Consider the following 13,237-nt stretch of genomic DNA (forward strand, 5'->3'; position numbering starts at 1 on the left):
ATACTTACTAAAGTGGGTTATGTCCTATGGATTAGTATAAGGTTGTCCACTTGTGGTGTTTGTGTGCCATCACGTGACCATACACAGTAAGTTGTCAAAGTGTTTTTCAAATCACCAACCTTCAATGGTAAAAATGTTACTTACTGGCAGCCAATAAAATAACAGAGAAAAGACTGAAAGTTCTTCATGCTAAAAGAGGTTTGAAATTAGACTCTGACAAAGTATGAAAAAAAATTGTCTCTTGGATAAACAAGAATAGAAAGGAGGTTATCATTCAAAATTAAAGCATTTCTTTGAATTACTCTGTAGAAAGTGGGAAAAGAAAAGATTCCTGAGTAAAGAGCAAAGACAATGATATAACAGCACTCGTTTCCATGCCAGCATTGGTGCCGTCTATAATGTCTGGGATAAGACCTCAGTTTTACAAACATCTGGCAAATCATAATGTGCTTGACATGTGTGCAACAAGCCTGCTATTGAAACCCGTGGTTCAGTTACATGTCACAAATCAGCTAACAAGTCCACCAATTACAATAATACATACACCCAAATGACAGAAACTGTGGCGGTATAAGAGAGTGCAGTAACTCTTGCCAAGAATTCCATCAAAAAACCTGTCAAAGAAGTCATGGCAACAAATTTAATGGAAGAAAAAAAAGGGGAATTCATTTTGCAAGAAAGAATTAAATGCAAACTAAAAGACTCAGGTTTAAAGGCACTTTTGACATAAAATTCAATATTATGATTCTGACAGACGAATCTCTAACTAGTCTGAGGTCAAGACTATGAACAAAAGATAACTGGAAAATCCCACCTACTAAAGTGAATCTGAGCTAACAAGTGACACCTACAATAGAGAGACAATCTTACTCTCTCAGAAAAGCAAGTAGGCAATTAATGGCATGAACCAGAATGGAAACTTGCTCTAGTTGAACCCCCTATCTTGACCTCAGGGGCAATCACAATAAAGCAGAATTGACTTGGAAGCATTTGGTAGCATATTATTAGCTATAGAAATGAAGCATGGTTCCTGACCTTTAATGTGCCAGCACCATTAAGGGGTTAGATCTAGTTATAACCTCCAAAAAGGCACAGAATAAAGGATTTTGTATTTTACAAAATCAGTGAGCAAGTTTATTAACCAACTATTTTCTGATAAGAATATGAGTGTTTGTGTGCCAGAAGCTGCAAACTGCATTTCTGTGGAATTCATTTAATCTATTAGACCTCTGTCTGTCTTGGTGGAGGCCAGAGTGGATATGGGATCCTCACGCCTAACAAACAAGGAAAATAGCAAACTTTTCTCTTTGACCCACAGAGATATTTGTATTCTGGAAAACTTGCCCTGTGCTCTTTTAATTTTCATCACTCTATTATTGCTCATATCACTTCAGGAATATGAGTTCCAAGTTCCGGAATTTCATCCCCAAATCATTCTGTGCCTCAAGCTCTCTCCTTCTCTCTTCCCCTAAGACATGAGGCTGGAACTGGCTGGGAAATGCCAGGTGATGCCCATTTAGTTCTTTCCCAGAAATGTCACAAAGTTTGTGCCTTTTATGCAAGCTGTCACATCGCTAATTTGCCACTTGCTCTCAAGATTGGACTCCACGTAGAGATCACAATGAAACATGAACTTGCAAAGTTCTCCAGGGGTGCACACAAGATCGCCAATCCATCCCTGTGCCCAAGTGGGAAATGGTGCAGGAATAGAGACCACCAGTTTAGTGGTCAGAAATAACTATGAGAGAAATATTACTTTGCATTTTATCAAGTTAATTGAATTAATTATAATTGTTTCAAGTTGTTAAGTGATTTAATTTTTGAAATATGTTTTTGGTATCTTTTCTATTTTTTAAGACTTTTAAAATAGTGATGTATGTTTAGACAAGGTTTGAGGAAGATTTTTTTCATCCAAAGTGTGATTTGAATCTGTAACGCCCTTCCTGAGCGGCTGGTGGATACAGGTGCTCACACAGTAATTAAATATCTAGATGAGCACTTGAATTGCCAAGGCATGGAAAGCTAAAAACCAAATGCTGGGAAGTGGGATTATTGTAGACAGACAATTGACGTTTGGCTTAGATAAGGTGAGTCTCAGGGCCAATTTCTGTCCTGTATTGCTTTATGTCTCTAATGTCAGAGTCATTCAGAAACATTCCATTTTTAATTGCTTTGACAGCTGGTTAACTTGGGGAGAGGTATCTAAGGCAAGTGTCAATGCTTATTTCAGCCAAGTAATTGGCTAGGATTATTCTGGCCCATCCACATGGCAACATAATGTTGTACAGAGCCTAGTTGCCACAAAAAGACTCAGCTTTAAGTATTGGGATCACATTTACCAGAAAAACTGGGCTCAGTAAACCCAGTGTCTGCACACTATTAGCAGCGAGTGCAAGTTTGAATTATCATCTGTTGCAACTCTCGATCTATGGCTTAAAACCTGTTTCCTTCTCTAAGCTTTTCGTCATCTGCCCCAATATTTCTCAAGCAGTACGGTGGAAAGTTTTGTTGAATAATACTCCTGCAAAGCAACATTTTTTTTTTCTTTAAGGCTCCATGCAAAGGCAACTTGTTATAGTCATTTAAGTATAGTGGTACCTGAAGAGGAGGAGAGTGCTGATCATATTTTTGCTTCAAGTGACTTGCAGAAAGTGAATGGTGGAGTTGCCTTCCTATCAAGAGTTGAAGTAGATCTCTGGTTTATTGTTCATAATGACTTTAGTAATAGTCAGAATTTCTAAGTGTTATCTTATCTTCCTTCGCTGTAACTAAAGCACATCATGAAAATATGAAATGGTGACACCAATGCCTCTACACTAAATGATATCAAAATTATGGGTTGATGGTGGTGGGATGGAGGAAGGTTAGTTATGGGATTCAGTTTGCAACCACCAGACACAACAACTGTATCTTCAAAGTACAGACTCCCTTCCAAAAATATAACAGCTCTGGATTTCATTCAAACAATAATCCTTCCCTTTCAGTAATGCTGTCTAACCAAACTGTCTGGCCTGTGCTGTATATCATATCTCTTTTCCTGTTAATAGAAGCGTGGGCATAAGTGTGGTGTTGCCAGCCAGATCTGCGCCCAGGGTGGATGCAGTAAGGACATCCAAAGTACAGATCATAGAAAGACAAAACCATTTTCAGCCAGAGAGTGAAATGCAGAACAAATGTTAGAAATGCAGTAAAAGGAAGTAAGATGAAGGTTGTGCTGACAGGATGGAATGAGGAGGGTGAGATGGGGCTATGTGAAAACATGGATCAGCTGAGCCAGATCATCTTTTACTGTGCTGTAATTTCAGTGTTAATAAGGGATCCTATCATTGACCCTTACCCTGTTGGATTGTACAAGAACAGATGTTGACTCTGGACACTTGTCAGCACTTAATGTTCCTCAAGTGGTGGCATAGATTTTAAGCCCAAAGTATGAAGTAAATAATACCTTAATTATTAAAAAATTATGAAGAATCATGCAAGATATTATCATTTGGATCTCAGTCCAAGGGACAAGTTGAGGCATCTTGTATCCTCTTCAATCAAAAAAAAAATTCATGCAAATGACTAGAATTACAATCTTCAGATTAGGAAAATTCATAAAATCACATTAGAAGAATCAAAATTCAGTAAAAATAACAGGTGATGAATCTAGACATTGTAGTTTACAAAGCAAGCTAAAATTAATCAAATGTCCTATTATAAAACTGGTACCTGCATTGTAACTTTGAAGTAAACTGAAGGACTGAAATAGCTACAAGGCATTTTGGAATATTCTAGGGATCTGAAAGTCACTGTTGATATTCAGTTTCAATCTTACTCACTTTGTGCTTTGGAAAGCAGGCGATTTCTAATCAAGTCTCAGCACTCTCATTGGAAATAATGACTTTATTTCAATGCTAATGTGGCACCTGCCTATGCCAACTGGTGATAAAACCCATCTCCTCCACTGTTGTCAACTACACGATCTTAAATTTTTGTAAGGCTATTAGCTGTAACATACTGGCTGCAGCACAGCCCAAAAAATAAACAGAATTAATGTGGCACAAATCTATTGGGAGAACTGCGGCAGATCTATCAATTTAATTCATTGCAAGTTGCTTCCAGACACTGGAGCTCAGCATTAGCATTTCATGTCAAATGAATATCTTCATAAGCAGAATGTGTGTGGTTGCCTCACTAGGCAAGGAACTTCTACATTTATAACATTTCTGTATGAAGGAATGAACGATTCAAGGGTGCTTGAGAGCACTATGGCCCTGCAAGAAATCAGAATCAGAATTCATTTCAGAAATCAGATATCAGAATCAGAATCAGGTTTATTATCTCCGACGTGTCGTGAAATTTGTTAACTTAGCAGCAGCAGTTCAATGTAATACATAATATGGAAAAAATAAATAAATACATAAATAAATTACAGTATATATATATATAGGAGATTAAAAATTGTCAAAAGCAGATATTGAAATAGTGAGGTAGTGTCCAAGGGTTCAATGTCCATTTAGAAATCGGATGGCAGAGGGGAAGAAGCTGTTCCTGAAACGCTGAGTGTGTGTCGTCAGGCTTCTGTACCTCCTACCTGATGGTAACAATGAGAAAAGGACGCACATATCAAATCCCACTAAATGACTGAAAGGAACAATCATCATCCCATGGGATAGATAGCCAGAGAGACAGGTGTGAAACCTAAAGCTCCTGTAGCTTCTTCCTTGTTTTTAAACTTTTTTTATTGAGTTTTCAAATAATTACAGAAAGAAAAAGAAAATATATTTAAAAAAATATACCCTTCCCCCCTCCCCTTAGCCCCTCCCCCCTAACATCCCTATAGAAAAAAAAGAAAGAAAGAAAGAAAGAGTGCCTGGATATCGGAAGATCCCCACATGCTCCACGGAGTTCGTAATAACTTTAGTATATATATTTATTTCTTTCCCCAATAACCAATTATTTTATCTTCGGAGCACCTATATATTTAATCCTGTCTTTTGTAAATAAGGGCGCCAAATTTTCAAAAATGTTTCATATTTATCTCTTAAATTATAAGTAATTTTTTCAAGTGGAATACAGCTGGAAATTTCATTCTTCCAACTATCTATACTTAAGTATGCATCCGATTTCCAAGTAACTGCAATAGCCTTTTTGGCTACTGCCAATGCAATTTTTATAAATTCTTTCTGATATTTATTCAATTTGGGTTTCGATTTTATCCCTTCAATATCGCCTAATAAAAATAATATTGGATTATGTGGAAGTTGTGTTCCAATAATTTATATAAAGTATCAAACAACACTCTTTTTTGTTACTTCCAATTAAGGGCTTATTTAAGAGAAAAATTAGGTCAAACAATGTTATTGCCGAAATCTAATGAAATGGAAACTTTAATTCAAAAAGGAAAAACTAAAAAATTTATTTCTTGTATGTATAACTTGATTCAAAAACAGGCAATTAAACAAGGAGTCCATAAGTTAAGACAAAAATGGGAAAGTGACTTGAATATTAAAATTGAAGAAACAAATTGGTCAAGACTATGTCTTGATAGTATGACAAATACAATAAATGTCCGGTTAAGATTAGTGCAATATAATTTTTTTACATCAATTATATATTACACCACAAAAAAATAAATTAATTAAATCCAAATTTATCCGATCAGTGTTTCCGATGTAACCAAGAAATCGGTACTTTTTTACATTCTACTTGGTCTTGTTCTAAAATTCAACCTTTTTGGACAAATTTAAGAGTTTTATTGGAACAAATTATTGGAACACAACTTCCACATAATCCAATATTATTTTTATTAGGCGATATTGAAGGGATAAAGTCAAAACCCAAATTGAATAAATATCAGAAAGAATCTTTAGCTTCTTCCTGATGGCAGTAGTGTGAGGAGAACATGACAAGGGTGGAGGGCTCCCTGATGATGGACGCTGCTTTCCTGCGATAGTGCTCCATGTAGATGTGCTCAATGATGAGCAGGCTTTACCCATGATGGACTGGGCAATATCCACTACTTTTTGTAGGATTTTCTGTTCAAGGGCATTGGTTTTTCCATACCAGGCTCTGATGCAGCCAGTCAATGCTCTCTCCAGCACACATCTATAGATGTTTATCATCGATTTGGATGCCAGGCTGAATCTTCACAAGAGGTACTGCATTACTTTCTTCATAATTGCACTCACATGCTGAGCCCAGGACAGGTCCTCTGAAGTGATAAGACCAAGGAATTTAAAGTTGATGACCCTCTCCACCTTTGCTCCCCCAATGAGGACTGTAACCTGTTTTCTTGAGTTTCAGCTCCTCAACCTTGAGTTAAACACTTTATTGAGCTTCAGGACATTTATTTTGTTATTTAACCTGAAACAAATTCAGAAACCATTCTCTTCATTGTTGCCAATAAACTTCAATGCTGATGGCACTTGAGGTGCAGGTGCATGCGGACACTTCCCAAATGTGAAGATTTCAGTCGATGAGTGTAACTATCTACACTTATTACGTAGCAGTACAGAACAGGGAAGGGCCCTTCAGCACACAAAATCTGTGCTGACCATGACTTCAAATTAAACTACCTGTATATGATCCATATCCCACCATTCTCTGTATGTTCATTTGCCTGTCTATAACTGCTTCCACCAAAACTGACCACTCCTTCCCCGCCCCCCCCCCCCCCACCCCCACCCCAGTAATACTTAATTCCAGGCACCTACCATTCTCTGTGTAAGAATCTTTTTCCGCACATCTTGTTTAAACTTTCTCCCATTCACTTTAAAGCTATGTCCTATAGAACTTGACATTTCCACCCTGGGTAAAACACTTTGACAGTGTTCCCTATTGGTGCCACTCATAATTTTATAAACTTCTATCAAGTCTCCCCTGAGTGTCTGATGATACAGAGAAAACAATCTAATTTTGTTCTGCTTCTTCTTACAGCCAATATTCTCTAAGCCATGCGAACTCCTACAGACCTCTTGTTCACTTTCTTCAAAGACTTCAGATCCCTCCTGTAATGCTGGATCCATGGACCATTTTGATCCATCAAAACTGCACACAATACTCCAAATGTGGCCTAACCAAAGATAAATACAGCTGCAACATAACTTCCAACTTTTATTTTCAATGCCCCAACCTATGAAGGCAACGATAGCAAATGCCTTCTCTCTTATCACATCTTTTTTTCTGTTTCCACTTTCAGGGAGTTCTCAACTTGCACCCCAAGATCCCTCTGCATATTAATGCCCCTAAGGGTCCTGCTGTTTACTGTATACATCGCCTTTATACTTGACCTCCAAATGTTCTGGACCTTACAACTGTCATTATTAAAAGCTCCATCTACAGTTTCTCCACCCATATTTCCACTTGCTCTATATCCTACTATATCCTTTGACGGACTTCTTCACTATCCAGAACTGCACTGACTTCTATGTCACCAGCAAACTTGCTAATCAATCTATCGACATGTATATTACAAATATAAGAGGTCCCATTACTGATCCCTGTGGAACGCCACTGGTCATTGACTTTCAGTCAGAGAAACACCCCTCCACAAATGCCCTCTGCCTTCTATGGCCAAGCTAGTTTTGAATCAATCTACCAAATTACCTTCTGGATCAGCATACCATGATGGGCCTTGTCAATTTCTTTACTAAAGATCATATTGACAGCGTCCTCTGCCCTCCCTCACCAATCATCTTGATCACCTCCTCAGTCATTCATGAGACATGAACTCACCCACACAAGCCTTGCTGATTAACCCTAATAAGCCCTTGCTTTTCCAAATGTAAATAAATCTTATCCCCTAGAATCTTCTCTAATTGCTTCCCTACCATTGATGTAAGGCTAACCAGCCTTAAATTTACTGCCCTCCGTAAATGAAGAAGCAACACTGGCTACTCTCCAGTCCTCTGGGATCTTGCTTGCTGCTAGGGAGGATACAAAGATCACTCTTAAGGCACCATCAATCTCCTCTCTTGCCTCTCTCAATAGTTTTTAAATGTGCTTTAAGAAAATCTTTGGCAAAAACCCGAGTACAAGTCTTTTACATCCATGATATACAATGGAGAAGTGCACTTGAGACTTGTTGGTTCAAGAAATTTAGTTTAAAGTATCTTAAAAGCAGGAAATTGCCCTCATCAATAACTTTAAACATCCATAAAATATCTTTGCCCAGAAGGAACACTAAATACGCTGAAACACTTCAATCATTCCATCAAAACAAATCTTTCCTTACCTTTGAAACCAGATCATCCAGGAACAAAACCAACAGAAAAAGGCAATGGTGATCCATATAGTCATTTTAATCTAATGTAACTCCTACCCTGCCATTCATTCTAGAATCAGAATCAAGTTTATTATCACTGAGATACATTGTGAAATTGATTGTTTTGTGCAGCAGTATAGAGCAATATATTAAAAATAATATAAATTAAAATAAGAAATTTATATAAAAATTAGTACAAAAAGAGAGCAAGTGGTGAGGTAGTGTTCCTGGGTTCATGAACCATTCAGAAAGCTGATGGTGGAGGGAAGAAGCTGTTCATAAAACATTGAGTGTGTGTCTTCAAAAGCAAACACCAGGAAACCTGCAGATGCTGGAAATTCAAGCAACACACACAAAATGCTGGTGGGACACAGCAGGCCAGGCAGCAACTATAAGGAGGAGCACTGTCGACGTTTCAGTCCAAGACCCTTTGTCAGGGTCAGGGTCAGTCCTGATGAAGGGTCTCGGCCCGAAACGTCGACAGTGCTGCTCCTTATAGATGCTGCCTGGCCTGCTGTGTTCCACCAGCATTTTGTGTGTGTTGTGTGTGTCTTCAGATTACTGAGCCAAATCCCTAATCAGAAGAGGGCACATCTTCTTTACAAGGATGTTGCCTGGATTGGGGAGCATGCCTTATGAAAATAGGTTGAGTGAACTTGGCCTTTTCCCCTTGGAGTGACGGAGGATGAGAGGTGACAGAATAGAGGTATACAAGATGATGAGAGGTATTGATCGTGTGGATAGTCAGAGGCTTTTTTCCAGGGCTGAAATGGTTGCCACAAGAGGACACAGGTTTAAGGTGCTGGGGAGTAGGTACAGAAGAGATGTCAGGGGTAAGTTTTTTACTCAGAGAGTGGTGAGTGCGTGGAATGGACTGCCAGCAACGGTGATGGAGGCGGATATGATAGGGTCTTTTAAGAGGCTTTTAGATAGGTACATAGAGCTTAGTAAAATAGCGGGCTATAGGTAAGCCTAGTAATTTCTAAGGTAGGGACATTTTCGGCACAACTTTGTGGGCCAAAGGGCCTGTATTGTGCTGTAGGTTTTCTATGTTTCTATGTCTTGGCTGGTGAGGTTCCTTAGTAATGTGTACTGCCTTCTTGAGGCATTGGCTTTTAAAGGGGTACTGGATGGTGGGAAGGCTAGTGCCTGTGATAGAGCTAGCTGAGTGTTATTTTGCTATAAGCTGACTCTGCAGCTTGGAATGGAGCTCAGCTGACCAGGGCCTGAGCTGCTCATGATATTATTGCATCTTTCAGTGGTACTGAGCCGCACCACAGACAGGACCCATCCAGGCCACATCAGTAGCTACAGACATGAAATCCAACTGGACCTAGCAGCGAGACAGAAAAGCTTGCTTTGAGATCACTCTCCTGGTTAGTCAGTGTGGACAGAGAAGGCCAAGCAGTTTGCACTTTGCAAACTGTCATCTCAACTAAATACCGGGATGAAAAGAGAATATCCTTTCCGTAAATACTGTCTGAGGTAAAGGAAAAGCCTACTGAATAAAGATGGCTCAGTACTTCTATCGCAATGCATCATACTTGAGCCTTTCTTACCAGAGCAAACCATTCCACCCATCTCTTCGCATTGCTCTGATCTATAAACCACCCCAAAAGAAAAACAAAGCTTCTTTCCATCTATAAAGGGAATGCAGAGTCAAGCTTTCTGTAGAGAAAGAACATACGATATGGAGAATGAGGAGATACACTTGGTGCATTTCATTTTTTTTAGATTTCTCCTGAAGTCCAGTTTGCAATGCTGTCCACCTTGCAACGTTAAATTCAAATGACCAATCTTTGTAGGCAAAACTAGATTATTTTTATCAACGCTTCTGACTTTAGGAGAGTTGGAGGGAGGATATCACAGCTAATGCACCTTTTCCAGAACGTGAATGCAATAACGACTTTGCGGCAGAGATCTTTGGACAGCCATGAAGCAGTCACAGAAAATAACACTGCAGAGCACATCAGAAAATGAAGAGGTTTCCACTTGGTCTTCTCCCCCCTATGTTGAAGACTCATCTTTCTTTAACCTAGGACCTAGCGCCAGTGAGGTAATGAATTGGACTGCAACAGGTTGTCTATCAGCAAGTCTGATTTTGTCCATTTTCTTTATGGATCCTTGCTTATTCAATGGGAGCTTGAGACTAGGTGACTACAGAAGGTTTGGTGACCCAATTTTACCATTTGTGGTTTCCTACCATAATTCATCCCATGTGAGGAGAAACATTCAAACTGTCTTAGCTAACTTCATAGCCCAGAGTTTCATTCAGTTGTCGTACACTGGTCTGCAAGCACTTTTTTAGTAAGCACCCATAGATAATGCAAAATCTGCTGCTGATTTTTCTTTGCTTTCCTGAAGAGCATTAAGACCTGATGTAACGTCCTCATTGTTCCCCTACTGACATCACCTAATTCAGCACAGACAGAGATTGACGAATATGGAAAATTTCTGTAATAACATTTAGATTATGTAATCTTACTCTTTTATGAGCCAGCAGAAATAACCACATTATGAGAGTAGGAAGCTCTTGATAATGCACTGCTTAGTCTGTTGATGTTATGTAGATTATTGACCTCCAAAACTACTGTTGAGGATAACTAAACTAATTATGATCCAACTTATTAATTACCATTCCTTTTCCAATTGCCACTCTATTTCCAGTCACTGAAGTGATGGAAGTTGATTTTGGTTTTAATATTTATCTAGCTTTCAAATTTTTGGTCAGATAGAGAAAACAGAGCCATGTAGTGATTGCCAGTGAGGTTTTCAGCAGAGCAGTTTCAGTGATCATAGCACGAACATTTGAGGCACTGCTAAAGCTCTGCTCTTGAGTAATTTAGTCAGTAATATATACAAGTGGAGTATGTCCAATTATGTTGACAAGGCTTGAAGTTCAAAATAAATTTATTATCAAAGCGTATGTTACTATATTCTACCCAGAGACTTACTTTCTTACAGGCATTTACAGGAAAGGAGAACTACAATAGAATTTCAAGAAGGATTATACATAAAGAGACAAAGTTGGACAAACACTCAATGTGTAAATGAAGATAAATTGTGCAAATAAAAAAAAGTAATTCTGAGAACAACTGTTGTAAACAGCACTTGAAAATCAATCCATAGCTTGTAGAGTCGTATCAGAATAGCGGTGATTGAAGTTATTTGTCCATGTTGGTTCAGGTGCCTGGTGTTTGTAGGGTAATAATTGTTCCTGAACCTAGTGGAGTGAGACTAAGGCTTCTGTATCTCCTGCCCAATGGCTATAGTGAGAAAAGGACAAGGCCTGGATGGTGGGGGTCTTTGATGATGAATGCTATTTTATTGTGGCAATGCCACAATGGAAATGTGGCCAATGGTGTCAGCAGTATTCATTAAACACTTTAACCCCTATGGTCATCCATTAATGCAGTGAATATGAGTATCATGTTTCCTCTGAAATTACAGTAGTTACTAACTAATTCCCTCTTTCTTTTAATTCTGAGAATTTCCAGAGCTAATTTTCTTTCTTTGCCATTATGGTTCTTTCCAATCAACATACAGGACAATCCAGTTTTCTCCAGTGTCATCATTCGTGTTCGGATTGCAAGCACTCAGTTGTTCACAGTCTTCAATCCTCTTGTAACGTGATGGCTGAACCACCTCATTGAGTCTTAGGGAAATATAGCATAGGAAAAGCCCTTCAGCCCACTGAATCTGTACTGATCTTCCATTTACGCTAATCGTTCATTAACCCCACTCTTTAAAATGTTCTTCCTTTCTTTTTCTGCCCATTGCATAATGACAGCTTTTCTTTCATTTCTGCTTGAAACAATTCAAGTATGGAGTTGTTATGGTCTATGATAGTCCTTATTTTAATTCAACAACTAGCTTATTTGATGGGATATGATCTCAGTTTAGCTAAAAGGCAGTGAGTTATATAAATACATAAAATCGCCATACCCTAAATCACAAACCAGCTTTGGCTTTAATCTTTATGAGGCTCTTTGAATGGTATTTCAATCTGATTATACATCTTTGATGTTCTTTGATTCCATTCAATACCATCATCATGGTAGTCTTTTCTAATTTCGAGCATCATTATTACAGAGACTATGATCACAATATCAAAAGCCTGTGTCAAAATTATCAGACGATTGTATGCCTTTGTGCTAATGTTAGAGGTAGAGCAGGATAGTGATCAAAGGGTCATTTTTATTTAGTTGAGATCTTTCTCTGGATGGATTTGTTCCAAACTTAGTGACTGTAATCTACTGATAGTTCATGGTTACTTGCTATGTTGATAACAAAACAATGTGAAAGTACAAATGATATACGTTAATTAAAGTTTACATTCATTCACCATTCATCCAATAAGCTGGCAGCTACACCTTCTGCTATCTTCACACATCAGTCTACATGAACACTTTATACCCAATCTTCACACAGACGTGGTTCGCAAACAGGAGTCCTACAGCTAGGACTCCCAATTGTTTCCTCCATTGGCTCAGCCAAATAAATGCAAAGCAGAACAATTAATTTCAATCTATCACAGCAAAGATGCATCGGAGATCAGGCTTGTATGATTGACATAACTTCATCCAGTCCAGGAAACTGAATATGTGGAATGGTCAATGAAGGCATAGGACATTGTTAGGTGAAATATGATGGGAAACTATTAGCAAAAGGAACAAATGAAAAAATAGTGGAGATAAAAATACTCTTAAGTCTGTGGAACCTACCCAATGTGTAAACGTGGTACTTTCTGATCCTGTACAGTACTGTTCATATAAGTGTTAGGATATGTGGAAAATTGGAAGAGTTTCTGGGTTATGCCTGTGATGACTGGCTTATAACAAGCCCTGGAACCAGTTTCTTTGTGTGTCAGCCTAGATACTAGTTACCTCCCTTGTATCCCATTGGTTTTGCAAGTGCTGTAAGTTTACTGGTGCCATGGTAGTCATAATCTGAAAGGGTATCATGAGCCAATCACCACAAGTGTCATGT

The sequence above is a fragment of the Hemitrygon akajei genome, chromosome 7, assembly GCF_048418815.1.
Source record: "Hemitrygon akajei chromosome 7, sHemAka1.3, whole genome shotgun sequence".
Lineage (NCBI taxonomy): Eukaryota > Metazoa > Chordata > Chondrichthyes > Myliobatiformes > Dasyatidae > Hemitrygon > Hemitrygon akajei.